Source organism: Pan troglodytes, chromosome 2 (genome assembly GCF_028858775.2).
Source record: "Pan troglodytes isolate AG18354 chromosome 2, NHGRI_mPanTro3-v2.0_pri, whole genome shotgun sequence".
NCBI lineage: Eukaryota > Metazoa > Chordata > Mammalia > Primates > Hominidae > Pan > Pan troglodytes.
The window spans coordinates 76,634,677-76,662,107 of NC_086015.1; the positions used below are offsets into that span (position 1 = coordinate 76,634,677).

The 27,431-nt window shown below is 45.3% G+C and overlaps 1 long non-coding RNA gene across 4 annotated transcripts in view; it reads right to left on the reverse strand.

Annotated features, from left to right (window-relative positions):
* Positions 1-26,456, reverse strand: part of LOC104005620 (uncharacterized) — a 103,150-nt gene extending 76,694 nt beyond the window's left edge. For 3 of the 4 annotated variants that reach the window (XR_010155281.1, XR_008547013.2, XR_001713435.3), the window contains exons 1-4: positions 26,015-26,456; positions 9,828-10,191; positions 9,036-9,131; positions 533-671 (exon numbers count right to left, since the gene is read on the reverse strand). This is a non-coding gene — a long non-coding RNA (uncharacterized LOC104005620). The remainder of the gene's footprint in view (positions 1-532; positions 672-9,035; positions 9,132-9,827; positions 10,192-26,014) is intronic. The other variant, XR_010155280.1, reaches the window with a different exon arrangement.
* Positions 26,457-27,431: the final 975 nt, after the last annotated feature.

Below are 27,431 nucleotides of genomic sequence, written 5' to 3' on the forward strand. Positions count from 1 at the left end.
ATAAATCCAGGCACAGGCCGGGACCTGTGACTCAAGCCTGTAATCCCAGCACTTTGGGAGGCTGAGGTGGGCGGATCACTTGAGGTCAGGAGTTCGAGACCAGCCTAGCCAACATGGTGAAACCCTGTCTCTACTAAAAATACAAAAATTAGCCGGGTGTGGTGGCACATGCCTGTAATCCCAGCTACTTGGGAGGCTGAGGTAGGAGAATTGCTTGAACCTGGGAGGTGGAGGTTGCAGTGAGCTAAGATCGCGCCACTGTACTCCAGCCTGGGCGACAGAGCAAGACACCATCTCAAAAAATCAGTCAATCAATCAATCAGTCAATCAGTCTAGGCACAGAGCCTGGACCCCAGGAAGTACTTAATACATGGTCATTATTATTCAGTTTCTGGGATAGAAGAGTCGGTAGAATGCCCACATGCACACGCATGCACCCACGCACACACACACGCACACACACGTGCACACACACATGAACACACACGAGAAAGGAAAGCAAAGAAAGTGCCCCCACTTTGCTTAGACTCACCTGGCTTGTGCAGAGAACATTTGAGGCCCCTGACTAAGCAGCATCCCCCTGGGCTCCCCTGGATCTGATGCTTGAACCCAGTTCAGACCCCAAGAGTTTGGAGTTCATTTTCTTTTGGCAAACCATCAGCTTTTCTTTTCTAAGGGAAAAAATAAAATACAAAAAGACACTCACATAACATCTTGGAGATCAAATGGCTCTTGGAAAACTGCATTTTGATGAGTGAGGGAATCAAAACCATATGGATTAAATTCTCAGATCTCCTAGGGGGAAATGGGAGCGGGGAGCAGGGTTAGGGCAGAAGGGATGGTGGTGGAAGTCAGCATTGATTTTTACCAACACAAAGACGGTGCGGGAAGGACCCACCGAGGTGTCTCAGGTCCTTCAAAGCAATTTGTTGACCACACTCCAACTGGCTCAACAAGGAGGAAAATGTGAACTTAAAAAAACACAAAACACCCTGTTTCTTTTCTCCTGGTTTCCCCTCCCCCCATTGGCCCAAGCACTAGGGTCTTGTTAGTGACCAGTAAAAGGGTAGTGGATGGACATTAAGCTTGTATAATTTATTTCAGAAATCAACCTTTAAGTTTCTCCCTGAGGAAAGGGTCTGAAATATCTGCTGAAGCCAAATATTTGTAAACTAGTACTCAAGGTGAGTGTTTTTGTTCTGTTTTGTTTCTTGAGACAGGGTCTCACTCTGTCACCCAGGTTGGAGTGTGGTGGCATGATCACGGTTCACTGCAGCCTCCACGTCCTGGGCTCAAGCAATCCTCCCACTTCGGCCCCTCAAGAAGCTGGGATTACAGGCCTGTGCCACCGTGCCCGGCTAATTTTTTACAATTTTTTTTGTAGAGATGAAGTCTCACTATGTTGCCCATACTGGAGTGTTTGTTCATTTTTATTTATTTGTTTATTTATTTATTTATTTATTGTTGAGACGAAGTCTCACACACTGTCACCCAGGCTGGAGTGCAGTGGCACAATCTCAGCTCACTGCAACCTCTGCTGCTCCGGTTCAAGAGATTCTCCCACCTCAGCCTCCTGAGTAGCTGGGATTACTGGCCATGCCACCATGCCCAGCTAATTTTTGTATTTTTAGTAGAGATGGAGTTTTACCATGTTGGCCAGGCTGGTCTTCAACTCTTGACCTCAAGTGATCCACTCACCTCAGCCTCCCAAAGTGCTGGGATTACAGGTGTGAGCCACCACACCTGGCCTTGGAGTATTCATTTTTTAATGGTCACGTTCCTATCTACATTCTGCTAATGCTGGCATGTTGCAGAAGGCAGACTAGAAGAGACTGGATAAATAAAGCATGATTCATGCTGTCATTTGCTGCAAGAGGAACAAGTGCTTCCATTTTTTTTTTTACCTAAAGACAGAGAAAACTCAAAAGCTGTTTCTTCTGTTCTTCTCGTCCTGATCTGCTGGGAGCAGGTGACATACAGGTCACCAGTCTGTGTGACGTAGTGAATATAGATGGCATTTCCTGAGTGCTTACACTGTATGAGGTTTTGAACATCATCTCATTTTATCCTGCCAAATCATTTCAAAGGGGTTTCTGTGTCTCATTGTACAGGCAAGAAAACTAAGGCACAAAGAAGTTAAGCAACTTAACCCAGGTCACACAGCTAGTAGTGGCAGAGCTGGGATTTAAACCAAGGGTTTTGTCAATGCCAGAGCCTATATTCCTAACCACTATTCCCCTCAAAATTTATCCTGTGCTTTGAGAATTTGTGTCTTTGCTTTTGCTGTTCCATGCATCCAAAAAGCCTTTCCCACTATCTCTATATTTCCTCCAGCCACCTGATGAAATATTCCCCACCCTCCAAGCTGGGTTTTATGTGTCCATGAAGGCTTTTTGGAAACCCCCAAATCAGTTGAGATTTCTGCCACCTCTGAACTCCAAAATGTCTTGTGCCCCTCTGGGGCTGACCAACCATAATAAAGACAGTTTAGTATGATGGTTAGGAGCCCAAGCTTTAAATGAGACAAATTTGTTGTTGTTGGATTTTGTTTGTTTGTTTTTATTTTGAGACAGGGTCTCACTCTGTCACCCAGGCTGGAGTGCAGTGGTGCAATCACAAGTCCCTGCAGCCTTGAACCCCTGGGTTCAAGCAATCCTCCTGCCTCAGCCTCCCAAGTATCTGGGACTACAGGCTCACACCACCACACCATGCTAATATTTTTTTCTTATTTTTAGTAGACATGGTTGTGGCAGGGGGCTCTCACTATGTTGCCCTGGCTGGTCTTGAACTGCTGGGCTCAAGCGGTGCTTCCACCTCAGCCTCCCAAATTGCTGGGATTATAGGCATCAGCCACCATGCCTGGCTGCCAAAGTTGCATTTCATCCTCTGCTGGAACACTATAAATTTACAAATCACTCCAAGACTCAGATTCCTCGTCTATAAATGTGGGAAGAATGAAACAACCCGGTGTGAGCAAGCAACACGCCAACTAACGCATGCAAGGCACAGAGCAAGAGTGCAATCCATGTCGGCTGCTGCTTTCTAGTTATTTGGGTGCTTGTTTGAGCTCCTTCACCTGGCTGTAAATTTTCCCAGGAAATGTAATAGTCACTGATTCAGGCAGTGATTGGATTAGGCATTTCACTGACTGAGTTTGGAGAGGAAGAGAGGAGAAAGGGGACTGGCGGGAGCAGTAGATGGAAATAGGGCTCAGAGGGAATAAATGCAGCCTATGTGGAGTGAGTGCTTCTCATGTGACAGGGTTTCCAAGATGAATTAACCTCACAACCACACTGAGAAGTAAGTGCTGTTATTATCCCCATTTTACAGATGAAAAAACTGAGGCCCAGGGAGGTGGAGTGACTAGCCCAAAGCCATGTATCAGATAAGTGCAGAGTCAGGAATCGAACCCAGGTATTCTGGGATCCAAAGTCCAAGATCTTACCTGCTTACAGATCTTACAGATTGCCCCCCCCCCCGCCAAAGAGGGGATTTTTAAAGCTTTTAAGTAGTAACAAAACAAAGAGGCTGGGAGTGGCCAGTCTGGATTGACAGGATTTTGTCAGGCACAAATGTTGGGATAAGTTTGCCAGTGCTTTCCTGGGAGTTTATTCAATTCGGGGAAGTGGTAGGGACTCCCCCAAGAAGCCATGGCCACTTTGAGCTTGCACATAGACTTGATAAAAAAAAAAAAAAAAAACAGGTAAAATGCTGATGGGGTAGGGAGGTTTCGTTGGGGTGGGAGGGGTGGGCGGTCTGTGCATGTATTTTACCATGGCCATACATATTTTCCCATTTTTTCTTGAAGGGCTTGATTTAACGATTACCTCAAGCTGAGAGTCAGTAAATAACTTCATGACTAGGGAAAACTTCAGAGACCTCTATGACGGTGAAACATCTAAATTAGTCCTAAAAAGGTGAGGGATCGAGGAAGGCTTCCAAGAGGAAGGGACCGCCAAACTGCAACCAGAGGCTGAGTCAGAGTCTGCTCACTAGGGAAGACACTTTGAGGAGGTTCACTCAACAGTCATTTCCAAACCTTTTCTCCCCTGTCCTCCCCTGTGGAGCCTTGAAGAGCTAAATAGCTTCCAGGGCCGGGCATACTGGCTCACGCCTGTAATCCCAGCACTTTGGGAGGCCAAGGTAGGTGGATAACCTGAGGCCAGGAGTTCGAGACCAGCCTGGCCAACATGGTGAAACCCCATCTCTACCAAAAAATACAAAAATTAGCCGGGCACAGTGGCTCACACCTGTAATCCCAGCTACTCAGGAGCCTGGGAGGCTGAGGAGACAGCATCGTTTGAACCCAGGAGGTGGAGGTTGCAGTGAGCCAAGATCACACCACTGCACTCCAGCATGGGCTACAGAGTGAGACTCTGTCTATTAATAAATAAATATATATGTAAATAAATAGCTTCCCAATCTTCCTTGAAGCTAGAGGTGTCCAAGTTCAGCCAAGGTAACTCCAACAGAAGCCTGCTAGAGGTGTTTCTGAAAAAAATTTCACTTTTCTCATGAAAGAGACAGAAATGGCTGGCTTGGCCCTTTCTTGTTCTTCCTGCCTTGAAGATGGATGTAATGCCTGGAGCTGCAGCAACTATCTTATGACCATGAGGTAATCAAGGTTGGGAAGAAAGGTAAGAGAATGGCACAGAATCAGCCCTGGCATCATCATACTGCTGAAGCAATGCTAGTTACTGCCCACTTCTACATTTCTAATATCATAGGAGGGTCTTATCTGCCAAAGACCTGCAGGGAAAGAGCTGCTATTTGAGTCACTTTAAGTCCATTTTTCCCCGATCCCTTGCGATTGAAAACATTTCTAACTTATACACTAGGCAAAGTGGAAAATATAGATAGGGAGACACACAAGCTAACATGTTCCAGGCAGAGGGTCTAATGTGTGCAGAAATCTAGATGGTAGAAGACTGCGGCATTTTCAAAGAAAACAGAAGCAATGTAACCAAAGTTCATGTTGCTGGTGTGACTGGTGGCTAGTGGGTGCTGGCTGTGGCGAGCAATATGACTGGACAGTTACACAGGGGCTATGTCAGGCACGACCTTGTACAACTTGTGAGTTTAGAACTTGGACATGATAACAATGGGGCACTATGGAAAGCTGTGTGTGTGTACACGTGTGTGTGTGTGTCTAATCAGGGTAGTGACTGGGACAAAGTTAAGTCCTTAAAAGATGCTTCTGGCTAGAGTTCACTTATTCAGTAAACACTTTATGAGCATGGGAAAGCAAACTGGTCCAACTACTTTGGAAAGCTGTACTGAAGTATCTAATACTATCTAATACTAAACATCCATTACCCTACAAGCCAACACTCTCACTACCAAGTACACACCCAAGAGAAATGAATGCACATGTCCACCAAGAGAGGAATCCAAGAATGCTCCTAGCAGCTTTATTCATGAGAGCCAAAAACCGGTCATAGCCGAAATGCCCATCAGGTCTAAGAGAGCTAAACTGTGCACATACTCTTGCACTGGAATCCCACACGGCAATAAATGAAAAGGATACATGATTGCTACATGCAACATGAGTGAAAATCATGGGCCTAGTGAAGGCTTCAGAGAAGAGTTCACATTTGTGTCAATCCAAGAAGCAGATGCCAGGATTAAATGTCCTAGAGCTGTATTAAGAGAAACACCTGAGAGGGAAGATGAGGAGGGAGCCAGGAGAAGTAGGAAATCATCAAACTGAGATGCAGGTCTGCCCCTCAGGAAGGAAAGAGGGAAAGAAGGAACATTGGATGGGAACATCTTAGACTACAGTGCAGGGCAGTTCTTTTTCTTTTTTTTTTTTTTTCCACTCTGTCACCCAGGCTGGAGTGCAGAGGCACGATCTCAGCTTACTGCAACCTCTGCCTCCCACGTTCAAGCAATTCTCCTGCCTCAGCCTCCAGAGCAGCTGGGATTATAGGCACCCACCACCACACCAGGCTAATTTTTGTATTTTTAGTAGAGATGAGGTTTCACCATGTTGGCCAGGCTAGTCTCGAGCTCCTGATCTCAAGTGATCCTCCCACCTCGACCTCCCAAAGTGCTGGGATTACAGGCGTGAGCTACTGCGCCCGGCCTACAGTGCAGTTCTAAGGAAGGTTGGCAAGGCCAGTTGGGAGTCCTTGAGCCAAAATTGCTGTCAGAGGAGTTCCCTACCTCCTGGGAATGGGCCCGCACTAGCATCCCTGCTATACCCAGTCCAAGGGAGGAGCAGCCTGTGGGAAGATTTCCCTGCCCAAATGTTCTGATGGATTTTAGAGCCCAGCAAAACCGACTGTGGGTCAATCCCAGCAACCAGAAGTCTGGGAGATGCATTTTTATGGCCACCATAGCAGTGAACAGTTCCATACAGAAAGGTCAAGAACAGGCAAAATCAATGTAATGCAATGTGATAAAACCAGAATGGTGGTTATTTCCAGAATGGATTAGGGTTGGGGATTTAACTGAGAGAGGACATGAAGAGGCTCCCTGGGGTGGCTAAGAACATTCTATATTTGAGGCAGGTGGTGATTACATGAGTAAAAAAGTCTTCTGTGATATCACCTAAGGTTTGGACACCTTATTTACCTCCACGTGAAAAAATTTTTTAAAAGTATTTACTGAGCATGTGCTGTATGTCAAATGCTGTGCTCAGCCCTCGGCACACTGGGGTGAAAGATGCAATCAGGAACACCATCTTCAAGGGACATGCAGCAAAGAGGATGCTCTAGAACATGAGACTAAGACAAGGAGGCTCATTAGGAAGCTGGCACGGCGTTCCCACTGAGCAGGGCAGCACCAGTGAGGCGGGACACAAGAGACTGCAGACATTCAAGTCCAAGACATATTTCTATAAAAATTCTTAAAAAGAGTAAAACAAAATGACTGACTTGCAAGAAATGGCAACTGGAGATATGAAAGAAAGTCAGGAACCATCGGAACTGCTTACAAAGGAAAATGTTTTTGGAGAGATCAATTACAGCAGAATTTCGTGCGGCTGTTCACTGCTGGGACCTCAGGGAGCCCTGAGCCCTGGGAATTACATCTTTCTGGAGTCAGGCTCATCTCCCTGGGCCCAGCAATCAGTTTCATTGGGTATAAAGGGATCCACTGGGAAATTATGTCTGATATTTTTCAAAGCCAGAAAGGGATTTCACACCTTTGTGAGGACTGCTGGAAGGCAGGTACAAGAATGTAGCCTCTCAGGGGAAGAAGTGCCAATTAGGGCCAATTAGAACTAAATTGACCTGTCATTTGGCAGAAATGTGGAACAGCACCCTGTCCTGGAAAACTGAGGATTTCTCCTGTGAGTTCATCTGCTCAGAGAAAGTTCTCTTTGGGAAAGTGCTTGAATTGATCACACCTGAAGAAGGATCACTCATCCCGAACAAGGCTTGTGTTTTTCCAGTGCTTCTATTATCAGTGCTTCATTTCCAACCATTTTCAACTTGAGACTGTGATGTTGACTATCAGGCTCTGAAACAAAGCCTGTAAACATATATATATTTCCAACCAGCATGCTCTAAAATGTGAGTTCTCTGCGGCTTTTCAGAAGGAAGAATTATAAATAGAACATTTTACACTTATCTAACTTTTCCTAGTGTTTTTTTTTCTTTGAACTGTCCTATCTTTTCAGTCTGTGATAAATGAAGAAAAAAACAGTATTTATCTAATAATTTACTGTGTGGAGATGGCAGCATAATTGAGTCCCCCAAGTCAAGTGCTTTAGGAAAATTTCTATCAGGTGTCATCATGCTCCCTGGCCTAAGCTTTATTTAAACTCACTGGATCAATTTGAATCAATTTGACATGTACACACTTCAGGGCATGGTTAGTTTCAAATCAATTAAGCTCCTTATGACTTTATGATTAAGAACCCAAGGTTATAAAACATTAATATAAAAATCACAAATTATCAAGTGAAAAGGAAAATCTCCACCTAAGGTTTTGTACAGATCACCAGAATCATTATGTAAGCTTCATTAAACAAACAAGGTAAGAGTAATTAGGTGGTAAATTAAGTACAGTGGTTTCAAAAGACTCTAATTGGGACAAACTAGAGAAGTCCAGCACAGCCTTCAGCAGGATTCAAATCAAAAGGGAACTTCTTAGAAGCCTGCCAGACCCTTGCAGCTCAGGAGCTCCACGTTTCTGTAAGAAGCAGAGAGTGGGGCCCAGACCTTGACTGACCCACCTTCCACCACCAAGAACAAGATAAGGACCCATCTCCTTATCCCATCTCCTGCTCTGTGGCTGGAGCCAGCAGGCAGTCACTTGAAGCTATTTTAAAGATAGAAACGAAAGGTGATTCTTGCTTTCTGGAATTACATGGAATTTTTCTCTACTGGTTTCTCTCCTGCCTTTGGAGCTCAGGGAAGGGAGATAAGAAGGAGGGAGTAAGTTAGTGTTTGCATTAAAGTAATGTAATTAATTAAAATTACAAAATTACAAGGGGGTATCTGCACTCCCGTGTTTATTGCGGCACTGTTCACAATCAGTGACCTAAGTGCCCATCAACAGATGAATTGATAAAGAAAATGTGGTACATATACACAATGGAATACTATTCAGCCATAAAAAAGAATGAAATCCTGCCATGTGCAACAACTTGGAGTAACATTAAGTGAAATAAGCCAGGCATAGAAAGACAATACCACACGATCTCCTTCATATGTGGAGCTCATAGAAGTAAAGAGTAGAATAAAGGTTACCAGAGGCTGGGCAGGGTAGGGGAGATGGAGGGAAGGGAAGATATTGGACAATGGGTACAGTGTTATAGGTAGGTAAGAGGAATAGGTTCTGGTGTTCTAATGCACAGTAAGGTGACCATAGTTAACAATAATGTATTGTATATTTTTAAAAAGCTACACGGGAGGAATTTGAATGTTTTCACCACAAAGAACTCATGTTTGTGGTGATAAAAATGCTACATATGATTTGATCACTACAGAATATATCCATGAAACCTCACATTATACCCTATACATATATATGATTATGTGTCAATTAAAAATAAAATCTAAAAATAAATGATAATAAGGGCTTACCAAGTTCCAGATCATTTGATAAGTTAGATATAGGTCATTTTCATTGGTCTTTACAACTCCCCCATGAGGATGAGGTAGGCACTCTTAATTCTCACTCTGTTTTAGAGATTGAAGCACAGAGAAGTTAGATAACGTCCTCAGGGTTACACAGCAAATAATAAGAACCCAGACCTGAGTGATTCCCAGGTTCTTCACTTCCAAATGGTAGAGAGGCCTCTATCATTTATTTATTTCAACACATATTAACTGGGGGCCTCTGCCTGCTCTGTACCAGGTGTTGTAGGGGCTAAAGATAATACAGTGTAAACAAAATAGCCAGGTTCCTGCCATCATGGGGTTTTCATTCCAGGGAAAAGAGACAACTGATAAGCAAATAAACAAACCAACAAACAGAGCGGTAATGCTCTGCAGAGAATATTTAAAGGGTAACATGATAGTAACTGGTGACTTTATTCATTGGATGGCCACCTCTTAAGAGATGGCATGTGAGCTGAGATGTGAATGATGAGACGATGCCGGCAATGCTGAGATCAAGGAGGAGAAAATCCCCTCCAAGGGGCAGCAGGTGCAGGGGTCCCAAGGAAGGAATGAACTGGTCACGGGCAAGGAACAGAAAGAGGGTCAGGCCTGCAGATTCAGGATGGCCACATCTTAGTCTATTTGCCACTCCCCCCACCTCTTTGACTCTGGTTATACCATGTGACTTGCTTTGACCAGTAGAATGCAGAGGTAGTAACATTTCAGCTCCATGCTAAGGCCTTAAGAAGTCTGGCAATTCCCAATTTCACTCACCTGGATTCCTGAGCCAGCATGTAAAGGGATCCAGCGACAAGGTGGAGAGAAAGAGATGTCCAGGTGTCCTCCATGTGAGAGAGGTTGCTCCAGTTCCTGCAAAAGTCCGAGCCAAATGAGGCCACGAGTCACCTCCACCAACATCAGAGTAGAACAGAGATGAACCTCCCAGCTGAGCTCCACCAATTCACAGAATCATGAGGAATAATCCACAGTTGCTGTTTCAAGCCACTAGGTTTCAGGATGGTTTGTCTTGCCGCAGTAGATCGTTAAAACAGCCAGTGTGGCCGAAGTTCAATGGAGCAAAGGGTGGTGTGGTAGATGATGATGCTGGAGCAGTTGACAGGGGCTGATCAGGCTGGGCCTGTAAGCCAGCATATGCAGTGAGGATGGATTTCTTTTCCTTCCTCCCTCCCTTCCTTCCTTTTTTCCTAACTTTCTTCCTTTTTTTTTTTTTTTTTTTTTGAGACAGGGTCTCACTTCGTTACCTAGGCTGGCACACTGTAGCTTTGACCTCTTGGGCTCAAGTGGTCCTCCCACCTTGGCCTCCCAAGTAGCTGGGACTACAGGTGCATGCCTCCACATCTGGCTAATTTTTAAAATTTTCGTAGAGACAGGGTCTCACTATGTTGCCCAGGCTGGTCTCAAACTCCTGGGCTCAAATGATCCTCCTGCCTTGACCTCCCAAAGTGCCAATGAGCCACTGCACCCAGCCAGCAGTCAGGATTTTATCTGAAGTGGGATTAGGAGCAATCAGGTTTAAGCAGGTGGCCGGGCACCGTGGCTCACGCCTGTAATCCCAGCACTTTGGGAGGCTGAGGTGAGTGGATCACCTGAGGTCAGGAGTTTGAGGCCAGCTGGCCAACATGGTGAAACCCCATCTCTACTAATAATACAAAAGTGAGCTGGGCGTGGGGGTGGGCACCTGTAATCACAGCTACTCAGGAGGCTGAGGCAGGAGAATTGCTTGAACCTGGGAGGCAGAAGTTGCAGTGAGCCAAGATCGCACCACTGCACTCCAGCCTGGGCGACAGAGTGGAAAAAAAAAAAAAAGAAAGTTTAAGTAGGAGTGTGACATGATCTTATGATTTCTATATTTTGTAAAGCTTATTCTGGCTGCTGCATGGGGAATGATTCGTAGGATGATCAGAGCAAAAATAAAAGCAAGGAAACTTCAGTCAGGTAGCTGTTGTGGTAATGTCAGCAAGAGATGATGGCTAATTGGACCAAGGTGGTAGCAGTGAAAATTCGGTGAACTGATTCATGTTGTTTTCGAGATAAAGTCGAAGTCAGATCTTGCTAGATGGAATGTGTTAGGGAAGGGAAATGAAGACTGAAAATAATTAAATGATCTTTGGCTTGAGGAACTGAGCTGATGGCACACTATTCTCTAAGATAGAGAAGACTGGGGAGCAGGAGCGGGTTTAGAGAAAAGAAAACAAGAGTGGTTCTAACCATGTCAAGTTTGAGGCATCAGTAAGATATCCAAGCGGAAATATCAAGTGGAGAGTCGACTATAAGGATGAGGGACATAAGGCAGGGTCACTGCTGGAGAGATGTGGGAGTTATGGGAAAAGCATGACATTTGAAGCCATGGATTTAAAGAGAAATGTTTAGATAGGGAAGAAAATGGGGCTCTGGACTGAAATCCAGGGTGCTCTGATATTTGGAGATAAGGGGAAGGAAGATTTAGCCACAGAGGCAAAGAAAGAATAGCTAGTAAAGTGGGAAGAAAACCTGGGGTCTATGGGGTCACAGAAACCAGAATAAAGTCAGTAGAGGAGGAAGGAAGGAATCAAATGGAATCAAATAAGATGAGAACAGACATATCCATTGGTTCAGACAACACAGAAATCAATACGAGAGTCCCCCACACAAGGAACCATCCAGAAGGATCACACATTTCAGAAGATAGTGGCATAGATCAGAAATTAGTTCCCACCACTCCCTCACCAATGCCAGAAATCCCGTAAATCTTTGATCAGTACAGGAGGGAAAGAGAATAAAAGGATCCTGAATTGACTTGAGTTTAAACTTAAAAAGAGAGCATTTCCCCACAGATGCCAACAGGAAGAATGAGGGCTCAAAGGGTGATATATATAAATGAGTTATAGAAACGGGGAACAGAAATGTAAAGAATGTTGGCCAGGCATGGTGGCTCATGAGTGTAATCCCAGCATCCTGGGAGGCTGAGGCAGGCAGACCACTTGAGTTCAGGAGTTTGAGACCAGTCTTGCCAATACGGCGAAACCCCATCTCTACTGAAAATACAAAAATTAGCCAGGCGTGATGGCGGGCACCTGTAATCCCAGCTACTTGGAAGGCTGAGGCATGAGAATCGCTTGATCCCAGGATGTGGAGGCTACTGTGAGCCAAGATCGCGCCACTGCACTCCAGCCTGGGCCACAGAGCGAGAATCCATCTCAAAACAAAAGAGACAAAACAAAACAAAAAAAACCTCATGTGTGTGTGTGTGTATATATATATATATATAGAGAGAGAGAGAGAGAGAGAGGGAGAGAGAGAGAGAGAGAGAGAGAGAGTTAAATTTGCTATACGATTTGAATACATGGCTCAAAAACATCAAACCTAGGCTGGCTCATTCCTGTAATCTCAGCACCTTGGGAGGCCGAGATAGGAGGACTGCTTAAGGACAAGAGTTCAAGACTAGCCTGTGCAACAAAATAAGATCCTATCTCTACAAAAAATAAAATAAAAATCATATCTGCTGCATCAGTACCCAGACCCTTCCCAGAGAAGGGGCAGCCTTGGCCTGGGTAGGATCTACAGTGGCAGTGCTCAAAGGATCCCCTCAAAGGAAATTTGGCAATGTCTGGGAACATATAAAGTTGTCACAATGTAGGGAGGGTGCTACTTGCATGTAATGGGTAGAGGCCAGGGATGCTGCTAAACATCCTACAATGCACAGCACAGCCCCGCCCCAGCCAATCCCCAACATAGAATTATCTAACCCCAAATGTCAATAGTGCCAAGGTCAAGAAACCTTGGCCTACAGGAAGTCCTAGCTGTACAGAGAGAAATTAACTCATCATAAGGCACTAGTAAAGAAAACCAGGAGCCTAACTTTCCTCCTCATCTAGGTAACCACCTCCATCTTGCTTCATCCCATTGACCAGACTGTAGAGTTAGCAAGGCCAGAGTTCTTGTTTCAGCCTCTTATTGATCATTTATTCACTTGTGCTCCTTCTGGGACAACAGCTTATACCCCAAGTTCAAAAGACCTCTCACCCAGCCCAAGAAGAGACTGTGAGCAACCCAGTCAGAGCACTAGTTCGAAAGTTTTCAGATATAAAGAACTCTTTTCCAATGCCAAGAACTGTTATAGACCTTTACACTGTAGTAGTTGTACTTCAGCTTCTGTTGGCTGAGGAAATAACAAGAAGCTACCATATTTTCAGTACCACTTTACAAGAATTGTGGAAGAATTACTTTTATTGGTAGCACTACACCTAATGTAACTGGACTGTGTTAATGGCTGAGTGGGATTTTTCCTGTTGTTCTGAAATTTCTGCTAAGGCCCAGAGCTGAAGACAAAGGATACCCATCTTCCAAATTCAGAGCTCTGACCCTTGAGAATCAAAAGGACCAGCTACCTTCCCTCAGGGCTTTATTTGGGGTAACTGTAGGAGAATCACCACCTCCACCATCACTTCTACCACCCTTACCACAATTACCACCTCTACTACCATCACCTCCGCTATCTTCACCACCATCTCCACCATGGCCACCACCATCAATGCCTTCACCACCATCACCATCATCAACATCTCTACCATCACCACCATCTGTATTATCACATCCACCCCTACTACCATCATCTCCACTACCCTCACCACCATCAATGCCTTCATCACCATCACCATCAGCAGCATCTCCACCATCCCTGCCACCTGTGTCATCACATCTACCATCACCATCATTACCACCTCTACCACCACTACCTCCACTACCCTCATCACCATCTCCACCACAGCCACCACAGTCAATGCCTTCAACACCATCACCATCATCAACATCTCTACCATCACCACCATCTATACCATCACATCCACCACCATCACCATCATTACCACCTCTACCACCACCACCTCCACTACCCTCATCGCCATCTCCACCACAGCCACCACCGTCAATGCCTTCATCACCATCACCATCATCACTATTTCCACCATCACCTCCAGCACTATCTCCATCACTGTCACCACCACCACCATCAGCACTGTGGAGAGAGGACCTCATATTTTGGGATAGTGCAGTATTTTTGAAGAGAAGCCTTTTCCTTCCTCCTTTCCTTTTGATAACAAAGTGTGTTCTGACCTCCAAAGAAAGGAGAGGAGACCCAGAGAGTATCCTGCTAATGACTAGCAGTATCCACAGGTAAAGAAGATTGGAATTTCATTTCCTAATGGGAGGACCTGCTGACTTTCCTCTGTGTGACCAGAAAGAAGATGATAAAATTGGAGTGGGATGGCATAATGGAGTCCATGAGAAAGAGAGTCCCTAGCTCAGTCTAGCTCCCTAGTTTTTCAGAAGTGTACAGTTGGAGTTCATACAAATCCAGAGGTCCCAAAGTTGGCCATGGAAGATAGAAGAGCAAAGACCCTACATCCTCACAGAGAGGATTATGGTGGGGTCAGCTAGGAGGTGTGGGCAGGTCTAGGAAGGAACCAACAACACCCTGGGAGATGCTGAGAAGTGAGCCCCTTGCAAGGCCAACGACATGAAGCCCACAGAACCCTGGAGCAACAAAAGCTCTAAGCCACCAAAGAGAGGCCCACAGCCTCACCAGCAGGTCCAGGCAAGAGATGTGGGAGGCATTTCCTCTCCTTCCTGCCAGCCCCCACCCTCGAGGAGTCAACAAAAGGAGGAGAGAGGGCAAAGGGTATGAGAGAATCATCCTCACTTCCCCTCCTCACCCCAGGAATCATAGTTCATGCGTGCCCCAGGGCAAGTGCAGGAAAAGGCTTTCTATCCAATGTAAGACTGAAGTGTTCTTTTTCTTTTTCTTTTCTTTCTCTTTCTCTTTTTCTTTCTTTCTTTTTTCTTCTTTTTTCTTTCTTTCTTTCATGGGTTTTTTTTTTAACTACACCCCCATTTCAGCAATATAGACTGAAGTATTAAAATGAGCAGGACAGGGCCTTTAAAAATTAAAGTGATGGTTTTAGTAAAGGAACTGGTAAATTACAGAATCCAGCTGAATTACTACTAAGGATGTTTAGCCATGGAAAATGTTATGGAAGCTGGGTTAGGAGCAATAGTTGGAAACAATAAAACCAGTTCTTGTTATACCACCAATGAATTGAGACACACAGGTTACAATGTACTTGTAACTTGCCCAGAGTCCCATAACTCACCTGACTCCAGAGCCTGGGTGCTTAGCTAATCCCTGGATAGATGAGAGAAGACCAGCTTATCATGGGAGCTGTTGGCTGAGATGGTGGATCAGGGAGTCTAGGTGGAAAGGACCCGAGGAGTCCTAGTGTGGAAGGGAGAGCATGAACTGGGTATGGAAGCCTCAAGGAAGCTGCAACCGCCCTCCTTGTGCCAGGCAGTGAGCTGGGCATTCATCTCATGCTTATACCACCCTGTTTGGTGGGCACAGTTAGTACTCTCATCCCTACTTTGCTGACAAGAAATTAAGGCTCCCACCAAGGCCACATAGCAACTAACTGACAGAGTTAGGGTTCAAACCTAGGTTACTTTGACTTGAAAATCTAATACTCAAACCAGGACCCTGATTCCTTTAGAATGCCTTATCACAACAACAGAAACCACATCACACTGTTATGCATGGAGAATCACAGGCTGCAAACTCAACCATGAGTGAACATTTCTCCAGTTTTTTGACAACTAAAGTGAATTTCTTTATCAGGTCCCTGATCCTGGAGGTGGGAGAAACAAAATCACTGTTATTTAAGAATTTCCTTGAGTCTCCCTTAGGTTGAGTCCAAGTTCTGGAGGCCCTCAGGAGCACCCAGGCACGGGAGGCGAGGGTGGTTGCAGCTTCCTTGAGTCTTCCATACCCGGTTCATGCTCTCCCTTCCACACTGGGACTCCTCGGGTCCTTTCCGCCTAGCCTCCCTGATCCACCATCTCAGCCAACAGCTCCCATGATAAGCTGGTCTTCCCTCATCTATCCGGGGATTAGCTAAGCTCTGGAGTCAGGTGAGTTATGGGACTCTGGGCAAGTTACTTAACCAGTTTGTGCCTCGATTTCTCCATCTGTAAAACTGATTATTTCACGGGCTTCTTAGAGGATTTAAAAAGACAATATTTGCGGAATGCTTAGAACAGTGCCTGGCCCATCATAAATGCTTAACTAAAGCTAACTACCATTTTGGGGGAACAGGAGGGAGGGAAAAAATGACTCTCACTAATTAAGTCCTTTTCTTATGCCTGGAGAGTAGCTTTTAAAATTCAAAATGCCAAAACTGGCCAGGCATGCTGACTCATGCCTGTAATCCCAGCAGTTTGGGAGGCTGAGGTGGGAGGATCATCTGAGCCCAGGAGTTCAAGACCACCCTGGGCAACACAAGAAAACCCTGTCTCTACGATAAATTTATTAAACAAAAAGCCAAAACTTTAATCTTTCTATTCTCTGAATTCTGTAGCACCCTTTCTTCCCATATACAATACAGGCAAATTGTCTGGCTTCACAAATTGGGGTTGGAGTATGGTTAATATCTCAAAATTCTACCCTGCCTAGTCATAGGTGGACAGTTCTGTCTGAGACCCTAAGAGCTGCCCTGCAATAACTCTGACCCACAGCCCCCCACCCCCGACACACACACTCCCACCACCTCCATCATCATTATCCACAGGTTAGAATTTTCTGGCATATTACTCTCCTACAACATTTCAGAGTTTATCCTGCAGCCACATTCATTCACTCAATCCTTATCATGACCTTTGAAAACAAAAGCAGATTTGCTTTTCAGCCACCATCTTTTTACACTAACAAAAATGTTTGCATTTATAGAAAACGCCAAACATATATATATATATAAGTAGACAGAACGGGACCGTAAACACTCTCGGACCCATGGCAAATTCGGCTTGGCCCATCCCTACCACATATTTTGAAGCGTATCTCAGAGATCATATCATTTCATCTGTAAATATCAGTATGTGTTTCTAAAGGCTAAGAATGGTCTTTTAAAACACAGCACCATGAAAGCAACTTAAAAAAAAATGATTCCTTTATATCATCAAATTGCCTTCAATCCTATCAGTGTTCAAATTTTCAACAGCATCCATTTTGACAAATCAGGGTTGGGGTTCCTAAATCCATTAGGGAAGAAATGCACCTCCAAAATTGTTCTGTGGAACAACCCGAGGCTCTCTGGAAGGGTAATTGGACCCCTCCCATTCCTTCACAGACAGGAATGTAATAGCCAAACCTACCGCGATTTTGCCGGGAGGACGCCAAAAAAGACGATCACGTGTCAAATAACCATGGAGACGGGGTGACAAAAGGAACTTACGCCTTCGCTCCCTTGTTTAGACAGAGCAATCAAGGAGCTGCTGTGCTTGCAGCGGGGAGGCCGGCGCCGCCTGCGGTCGCACACACCTGAATTCCTGCACCGGGGCAGCCCCTGGCCCCCCGTGAGCACCGCCGGGCCTCGTCCATGGCTGTCAGGACCCGGGATTAGCACGTGGGCTCCTGCGGGGACTTGGGCTGACCGCAAGCGCTAGAAGAATTGGAATCACTAGACTTCCATTGTTAGTTTCTTCCAGTGGTTCAGCGGACAATTTTGAACTGAATCCAGCAGAGAACTCATCGGAGGTTTTTTGTTTTTTGTTTTAAGTAGTAGTGATAGCATTTTATCCGATTCCAATGCTAGTCATTTACATGATCAGCCTCTGATATAATTAACCCAAGGGCAATTCCAAGCCTGGACCCTTGAAATGACTGCAGTATTAGATTTGTGGTCTAGAATGTCTTTCCTTCAGACACCTTACATAAATCAAGGTGCCAGTAAATCAAAAATGGAGTGATCCTATTTTTATTTTTTTTAAATACATGTACAGAAATATTCTCATAGCAGATGCTACTGGCGCTCTGCCGCTACCCTCTTGGCATTGGTGCTCCTGGGGCTCTCTGCCCAGGCCTCTCTAGGACTGCAGGAGGTGGGCAGGCCTGAAGTCAGGGGGAGCCTGCAACCAGGCAGGGACGCCCTACGGAAGAAAAAGCACCTTGGGGAGGGTGTTCTAGAGCGCCCCCCACAGGTCCCAAACAGGACTGAGCTCAGCTGTGCATGGGGCTAACCTGGTAATCACAGGCTTCCCAGCCCTGTCCATCTCACTTCCCCACTTCTCCATCAGTGCTTCCTGGGATTATCTCCCGACAGAGGGCAAACACCTCATCCTGGGAACCCCCAGCCCCAGGCAAACCAGGACAGTGGTCAGCTTGCCTCCCACATAAAACACTTGCACCGAAATCCTAGTCTCAGGTTGGCTTCTGGGGTACCTCGACCTACGGAATAATCCCTATGCTGGGAAGAGTCTGGAATGAGACATAAATCTTAACTGGGTTTTTTTTCTTTTTATAGACACGGGGTCTCACTATGTTGCCCAGGCTGGTCTCCAACTCCTGGCCTCAAGCGATCCTTCCGAAGTGGATATGAAGGTGCTGGGATTACAAGTGTGGGCCACCACACCTGGCTTAACTGGGTATTCTCTGTGAGCTGAGCCCTCTAAAGGTGGGCAGTGGGGCAGTGCTGGACTCCTTGGGTATTTGGAGGAGGAAGTAAAGGTAGGTTTGTCATCAAATCTGTATCTGATATTTTTACAAAGAACATATATCATTTTTAAAAATATACAATAAAAACCTGAGCTTTTTAAAACTATCAGCAAATATTTGTTTTATAATTTTTAAAGAGTCATTCCATTTAAGTTTTTTAAAAAGAAGGAAAGAAATGGTTTAAAAACATTTTAATGATAATTTAGGGCAATAGTTTACAAATTTTTTAAGTTTCTGATGGAATCCTACATAGTATTCCAGTTACAACCTGATATGAGTGGAACTGCTGTGATGAAAACTGGGCTCTAGGGCCTGGAACTCCCCCCACCCAACTCCTTTCCCCACCCCAGGTAAGCAGTAGGTACATCTAAGGAACCCTGAGGGTTTTGTCCATCCCAGTGTGAAAAACCACTGTTAAAGAGGAATATTTAATTGCATTAAAAAATATTAACTTTTTACTTTAAAACATGTTATGAAATGAAAAGAGCAATTCAAAAAATAGCACTTATGGTACGATCTTGATTTTATGAACAACAACAACAAAATACATGTACTCACATACAAAGAAAAAAGACTGAAAGGAAGGCCAGGCATGGTGGCTTATGCCTGTAATCCCAGCACTTTGGGAGGCCAAGGCAGGCGGATCACTTGAGGTCAGGAATTTGAGACCAGCCTGGCCAACATGGTGAAACCCCGTCTCTACTAAAAAATACAAAAATTAGCTGTGTGTGGTGGTGTACCCCTGTAGTCCCAGCTACTCAGGAGGCTCAGGCAGGAGAATTGCTTGAACTTGGGAGGTGGAGGTTGCAGTGAGCCAAGATTGAGCCACTGCACTCCAGCCTCGGTGACAGAGCTAGACTCTGTCTCAAACAAAAAAAAAAAAAACTGGAAGGAAGTATACCAAATAATATTAATGGTGATTATCTCAGGAGGGCTGGATTACTATTTTTTACTTTCTGTGCCAGTACTATACTACCTGAATTTTCTACTGGTATGTATATATGATATATTATTCTAAGGAGGGGAAGAACAGAAAAAAATGGTTCCTAAGTCACATGCAGACAATAGCAGCCTCCAGACTAGATGTTCATTGTTTTTAGGTGATGATCTGAGGAGCAGAGGCTTTCCAAGTTTAGAGATTTAGCTACTGAAGACTTCATAATTCAAGTTGTAGCCTGTCAATTCGATGCTCAGTGAAGTCTTTGAAGTTTCTGATAACGATGTATGAGCACTGCCTATAAAATAAGCAAGACAAGGGGTAACTCTCTCTGCCCCACCCCCTGCAGTGGAGCGGTTCAGGGTAGGAAGAGGGCAGCACCTCCCATCACTGTGGGTGCAGTCAGTTCAAACTCATGACTGAAGAGCCTTTGAAGGGAGACTGGAGCATTGCCAAACCAAGGCTTCAGTAGAGAATTACAGTGGTTAAGTCAGTGGTTCCCCAACCTGGCCGCCCATTCGATCACCTGCAGAGCTTATTATAAATGGGTTCCTGGCCCCACCCACTTATCCTCAGATTCAGGAGGTCTTGATACTTAGAATCTGCCTTTTTAACAAACACGCCAGGGGGTCCTCGTGTGTCTCCTTAATGAAGTTCATCATCACTGTGAGTTTGTGAGCTCTAGGAATCTATATGCCTTATTTGCTACTATAACCCAGATACTGTGTGCAGAGCCCTAATGCTCTGTAAATATTCCGGGAGGAAATTATTTATTGAAGGCTCACTTTGTGCCTGACGTTTTGCTAAGTGGTTTCAAGGCCAGTTACTTTAATCACAACTCAAGGGAAGTATTCCAATACCCATTTTGTAGATGACAAAGTGGACTCAGAGAAGTTAAGAAGCTGGCCTGAGGCCCCTTAGAAAGAAAGAGAGGCAGCATCCGAATCCTGGTCTGAGGTCCAAACTCCAGCTTATCACATTCAGCCACACCACTTCTAGAAGGTTCCATGGTGTTTCTTTTCTTGAGAGAAAAATAGAATTGTAATTCTCCATTCACCTTCCTCTTCTCCTATCATCTACCTGCTCATCTGTTTGTCTACACACACACACACACACACACATTTCAAGATTGACCATCATCTAAAATGGCACCAGAACTCCACCCCAGGACATGCTATACAGAGGTTTATACTCATACTTTCCTGACTTCTTGTCGTAACATGTCTTTTCTAAGCTAAAGGAAACCAGTTATTCCTTGATCCAGTTGTAATTATCTTACTTATTTTAAAGTAGTTGTTGCAAACTAGCCTAAGCAATTTGGCTATTCAAACTACTAGGTGTTTGATCATGATGGCTTCCTGCAATAGGTAAGAAGTCCATGAAGGCTACAAGCTACCTCCCCCGATCACCTAATCAGATAGTATGTTACAAAGACAGTCTGTCTCAGACCAAATTCCACATTTTGCTAACTGGTTTCAAGGCCAGCAAGCAGGCACATAAACAGCCACACCACCCATTCTGTTAACCCGGGGACATGTCAGCCCTCTCACTTTAGACACTTCGACAGCCTCTTTCACAAAAAGTGTAGTCAAGGCACACGTGACACTATTGTCAGCGCAGTATCTAGCCTAGTCAGGCAGGTGATCAAATCAACCCTTTAATATATAGACATAGGACTGTTTGGACTTCCAAGGCTGGAGCCTTTCTAAAAGAATAAGCAACTGGTCTGGCTAGACTTATTTATAACGTCTTCAGGCAAGGCAAACGCACTATGAAACATTTCCAGCCATCTACCATTCTTGAACGCCATTCTTTTCAACAATGAAAAACCATTTTAGAAATCCATTATGCTAATTAACACACCCATGGATGCTGAGCTAGGACAGATAATTGAAGCACTTATGGTACCTTCCTCTGGAGTGTGGGGTTGTGATCTTTTGAATGTTAACAGCCCCTACAATGTAGATGAAAGCTAACACATACACACACACCCCATGCATACATGTGCACAGAGACATGGTGTATTAAATATGCTTTATGTTTAGAAGTAAATTACAGTCAATATATCAGTCATAACCACCACCATCTGATGAGAACTTACCGTACGCCCAGTACTGTGCTAAAGGTTTGACCAAACAAGAAAATGTATCTTCTCTGATCCTCACTGAAGAGACTGAGAGCCCAGAAAAGCCATCGAGGAAGGACAAGCTGGCCTCGCACTCTGGCTGACTTGACAGCCATTCATCTTACTGACTCCAGGAGGCTGGTTGCCTGTGAGTTCTTCTGGGCCTCCTGGGAATTCCCCCATCATCATCAACAACAATTTTTCACTCTTGGCTCAAAACCTTGAACAATAAATAAAATCCTGATCCCCGGAAAGTATTCCACAGCATGACTCCTGAACATAATTGATTCTGAAGGAGGCTTGGGAACTCCTCCTGGGTGACAACTGTGTTATATCTGGAAACATGCCAGGCAGCCGGCTCTGTGAGCCTACCAAGCCCAAGGGTAGCCAGAACTCGAATGTCCGCTGCTCCCCATTAGGCCTCCACATGGGAGCCCCCTTCTTCTGCTACCCTCTGCTTTGTGTCTGTGTTTGAATTTATCAGCCACCCCAATGGGTTGGGTACAGAAGCTGAAGAGGAGGCCAGCCAACCATCATCCAGGAGTGTCCTTGCCTCCTGCCAGGGAGGGGCAAGGACTTGGCCATTTCAGTAATGAACTACTGTGCTGTCAGGGCAGAAAAGAGAAGGAACAGGTCATCGGGGGTGGTGAGTAGTCAGAGTCTGGAGACATTATGAAGGGAGAGTGAAAAGAACTTGCTGATGAATTCAACAAAGAGTTACAAGAAGGAGAGGAGGCAAGACCGACTTGAAGATTTGGGGCCTATGCCAAGAAGAATAAAGCTACCACTGACCACCTGGGGAAGACTCAAGTGGGGAATAGCTGGACATGTAGGGTTTGAAATGCCTGTTACATATCTGAAGTATACTCATTTTCTGTGACTGGATAACAGATTACCCCACACTTTGCAGCTAAAACAATGCCCATGTATTAGCTCATAGTTCTGGAAGTCAGTAGTCCAGGTAGACTCAACTGAGTTCTCTGGGCAGGTTATCAGAAGGCTGAAATCAGGTGGTAGCTGGCCTAGGGTCCTGTGTGAACGCTCTGAGGAGGCATCTCATTGCAAATGTATTCTCTGTGTTGGAAGACTCTGTTCCTTGCATGCGTGGGCCCAAGCTCCCTGTTCCCTTGGTGGCTGTCAGCTATGGGCCTCTCTTAGCTTCCAGAAGCTTCCCATAGTCCTTACTGCAGGACTCCTTTCAACTTCAAGCCAGAAAGCCTGGGTCAAATTCTTCTCCTGCTTCCAACTTCTCACTTCCTCTTCTGCCACCAGTCAGAGAAAACTCTAGGATTAGATCAGGCTTCCTTGAATAATCTCCCCTTCTTAGGATCAAGTGTGCCATAGAACATCACCTAATCATGGGAGCAAAATCCAGCATATTCACAGGTCTGGGGATTAAGCAGGGTACACACAGTGGGGTGGGGTGAGACGGCAGAAAGTCTTGCGTGCTTCCTTAGAATTTTGCCTGCCACCCAAGGGGAGATGTAGAGGAGACATTCTCTTTCAGAAACTTCCAGGGCTGAAGGATGGGGCAGAAGGAGGAGGGGAGGAACCCATCTGGATCTCTTTAGCCTCTGGAACCTGAAGCACTCAGGAAAGAAGGCCTGGCCCTTTGAAGCTGCCCCTGCCAGGCCCCACAATGGGCCAGCCCTGCCAGCCCTCCTGCACAGGCCCTGAGGCATCTTGGCAGCAGCATCCCCGAGTCTGGCAGGTGAGTCAACATTTGGCTTCTCTCCTGGGCTTTCTTGGAAAGGGCTGTGTTCCAGATTGGCAGCTGTGCTAGCTGGAAAGGAGGCCAGAAAAGAGCCAAGTTCCGGGGGCCCTGCTGCCAGGCAGGACACCTGGACCTTCTCTCCCCTAGTCACTGAAAATGGCAGAAGGAAACCCAGGGAAGCCAGAGCAGTAGTAAAGCAGAGTGGCCAAAAAATTTCAGGCTATGGAGTCAGATGGATGACTTAGCCTCTCAATTTCCCCATCTGTAAAATGGGAATCGTCATTAGTAGCTGCAACGAAGGGGCCTGTGACAATTGAACAGCATGCTACCTGCAAATCATTTTGCACAAGGGCTGGCATATCGAAAACATGAGTAGAGCCTGCACAATGGATACTATTAACTGAAGGGGAAATGCCTGGCAAATAGAGGTGGTTCAACCAGGTGGAATTAAAAAGGAGAAAGGGATTAGGTGAAGGGGACAAAGGGATAGCCAACCCCTTTTATAAGAAACTCTCATAATAGTGGAATGTAAGTTGGTTGTTTCTCTAATGACTTACGAATATACAAAGCCCCATTGCTAAACCCCTAGGCATGATGGATTTTGATTGGGCCGCAGTGTAAATTTGGATATGATATTCCCAGGACTCCTGGGTAGTAAGATTGGATTTCTGCTACCTATAGAAATTCAAGAGGGAAGGGAGGGAAAGCAATAGAAGACTATTGTGTTGATGTGTTGTAGGCCACGTTTGGTTGCAAAGAATAGAACCGCCTAAGATAATGGGGTAGAGTAACATTTGGGGCACTTAATGGTGGGTTCACACCATACTTCTGTACTCATCAAATTTCTCTGCTGCATCCTAAAAGCCTCTCTCCCCCAACTGCTATCCCCAGCCTGCTCAGCAAGAAACGAGTCAGTTACTCCGTAGGGAAATAAAGCAAAGACTGCATTTACTCCCGGGCAGCACAGTGGGAGAATGAAAATCACAGGCTCCACTAGGTTTGCTCCAAGGAGCTTGGGATTTCTTCAGTCACAACCAAATCATCTCTCTTGTCTGGCAAGGACCACCAGACCTCAATAATCATCCAGTTTGCAGTGACATGTCCCATGGCTAACACCCTCCCCCCATCATCCCCACCCCACCACAATGGGCAGGACAAAAGCCTTCTTGGACAGGTGACCAACTGAGACCACTGGACCCACTGAGAGTAGCGAGTGGAATAAAAATAAGGTCTTATTCCTGATCAAGGTGGATAAGTTGAGATCAGTTTGAAATCCTCACTGACTGGGGCTCCAGACGTGCTTATTCAAAGTATATAGTAGGCAATCCTGTGGGCACCCAGCAACGGGAGATCAAGATAGCCAGGCCCGCCACTGCATGTCAACTCAGTCCCCTTTTCCCTTTACAGACTAGCATGCCTTCTCTCTGCCTTCCTAAAAGACAGTACACAGCATTAAAGTCACTGCCCCAACCCGGCTGTACATGATCTTTCAGGTCAAATGCCAAGCACTATCTAAGTGTAGTTATGTGTCTCTTAGTTCACACACTTGACAGACAAGTTGGTTGGCTCACGGACTGGGCCTATGGATTGGTTCCTGGTGAGGAGTTTACCTTTGATATGGTCAGTAGTGGGAGATGGGGGGATGGAGTTAGGTGGCATAGACATGACGGCTTAGACACACCTCCTCCTTCCATTAGGTGGTGAGGGACTAGACTCTCAGAGGTCGGACAGGGCCTTGGCAGGCACCCCAAATATATCCACCATAAACAACCCCCAACCCAATTCAGATTTCACAAGTTCCCTCTGAAGCATCATTACAGAGTTCTTGAAATCTAATCTATTCCAGAACATTCCCAGATGGACCAAAAAAGAACTGACACATTTTTGTATCCTCCCTTTCTCCCAGAATCAAAATTTTCAGTATTATTTTGAAACTAGCTATCCAGAAATCCCATTTTTCAGAGCAAAGTCTTTTGTGGTTAATTAAATAATTAACTCCCATTTATCTTTTCAACAAGTCTCGGTTTTCATAGAGCGGGCTTCTTTCATGTGGGGTACACCCATATGGGTGTTTCTGGGGCAACAGTGTGTCACAGAACAAGCCAATTAAGTACAGGCGAGTTAATGGCCTTGTCCAGGTTAATAGTGAAGCCAAGCGCCTGTTGCTGAGTCTTCAACTCTTCATTAGCTCAAATCCCAGTTGTAACTTTCCACTAGGGCTGTGAGTTGTGACTTTCCTTAATCCACCAGATAGAAGCAGAGCAACAGCAGAGGCTGTAAATACTCTGTCAGGGCATGAAGAATAACAACAATAAGGCATTCATATTAGGAGAGGAGATTCATTCATCACGGTTTGTTTACCCTCTCAACAACCCAGAAGAGTTGGTGTCACTGTCTCTGGGGAAGCAGCTGGCATAAGGAAATCAAATTGCGGTGAAAAGAATGTGAGCTTTGCAGTCATATGAGCCTCATTTCAAATCCTGACCAAGGCCTTTACTTCTCTGATAAAACAAATCTGTATGGCAGCTCTGATTGGTCAGCCCCCATACCTTAACCCTAATTAAAGAGTTTGAATATCACCCCTGCTTCTCTGGTACTCAACCTTTCTTCCAAAAAAGGGGATAGGGGTGGTGATAATACTACCCACCTTATGGCATGATTGTGAAGGTTACATGAGGTCATGTGTGTGAAAGGACCCTCTCTCTAGTAGGTGCTCTTTATGCTCACTCCTTTCCTAATGTAACTGACTTTTTCCAGGTTTGGGATGATCTTCTAAGGTTTCTCAAATGATTGTCATGACTGATGAATTCAACACAAAGAGAGCTGATGAGGAAAGCCAGGCTTTCTTCACTCTCCTGAGAAAAAAATTCCCTCTTGGGTAAGACCTGCCATCAGGCTGAGATCCCACCCTTCTTTCCAGATCCTTCTTCCATGGTGGCAGAGGCTTCTTGTTGCTAATATTGGTCTTCCCCTAATTCTATAGAAACAGAATTCCTAAGTTTAAACAGAACCTTATGGCTAATGAGACAGAGAGAGACCACATTCTACATTTCCCAACATCCCTTGCAGCCAGACATGACCATGTGACTAAGTCCCCACCAATGGGATGTGAGAGGACATGAACTGTGCAATGACCAGATCTGACCCTTAAAATGATTAAGCTTCTCTTTCTCCTTTCCTATTGGCTGGAATGTGGACAAGAAGCTGGGGAGCCAGTTTTGACCCCCGTGGAGGAAGACAACACTCTGAGCAACAAGATAGAAGAAACCTAGTCCCTGGACAGCCTCATATAGCAGAAATGTCCTGAACCACCCACCAACCTCCAGATTGTTACACGAGAAAGAAACACACTTCTGTCTGGTTACCACCACTGTACTTGGGGGTCCCTTTATTACATCAATGCAGTCTACTCCTGACTAAAACATTCACTTTCCTTTATCAAAATTCATCTTCAGATCTTGTCTGGAGCAAGAACGGTCTGGAGCCAAGATCAGCCTTCAGAGTAGATTGGATTTCATCATCTGGCTGCCTGTAAGCCAGATTCAGTCCACAGACATGCTTTGGTTGGCTCCTATAGTGCATTTTTTAAAATTTGAATTCATTGTCAACATTTACAAGTTGAGAAATTTCACATAAAAATCTAAAGGACTAGCTTTTCTTGAGAAAGCTGAAGGTCTGACCACCCTAGGTCCACATCTTCCTTGGTGAAATTCAGCGGATGCTACATTGTCCCTTTAGATGGAGTGAGCGTGCTTCAGCTCACCATCATCAGTGCCTATGGCAAATGCTATTGGGTCCTGGGATCTTGCCATTTGGAGGTCTGATGGCCTGACTTCCAATCCCCAAGGCCTGTAGTCTTTCGCCTGAGGACTTGCCTGCTTGGCACACACACATTGTAGACCAGAGACACTGGAAAAATTAAAGCATCCTCAGCAACCCCAATGAATGACTGGTGGGAGCTGATGGAAAAATACCCATTTCACAGATGGGCAGCTGAAGGGCACCTTTGACGCTGGCCTCTGGAGTCTGTGTCACAGTTGCCCACAGTGGTTTAACTCACCATA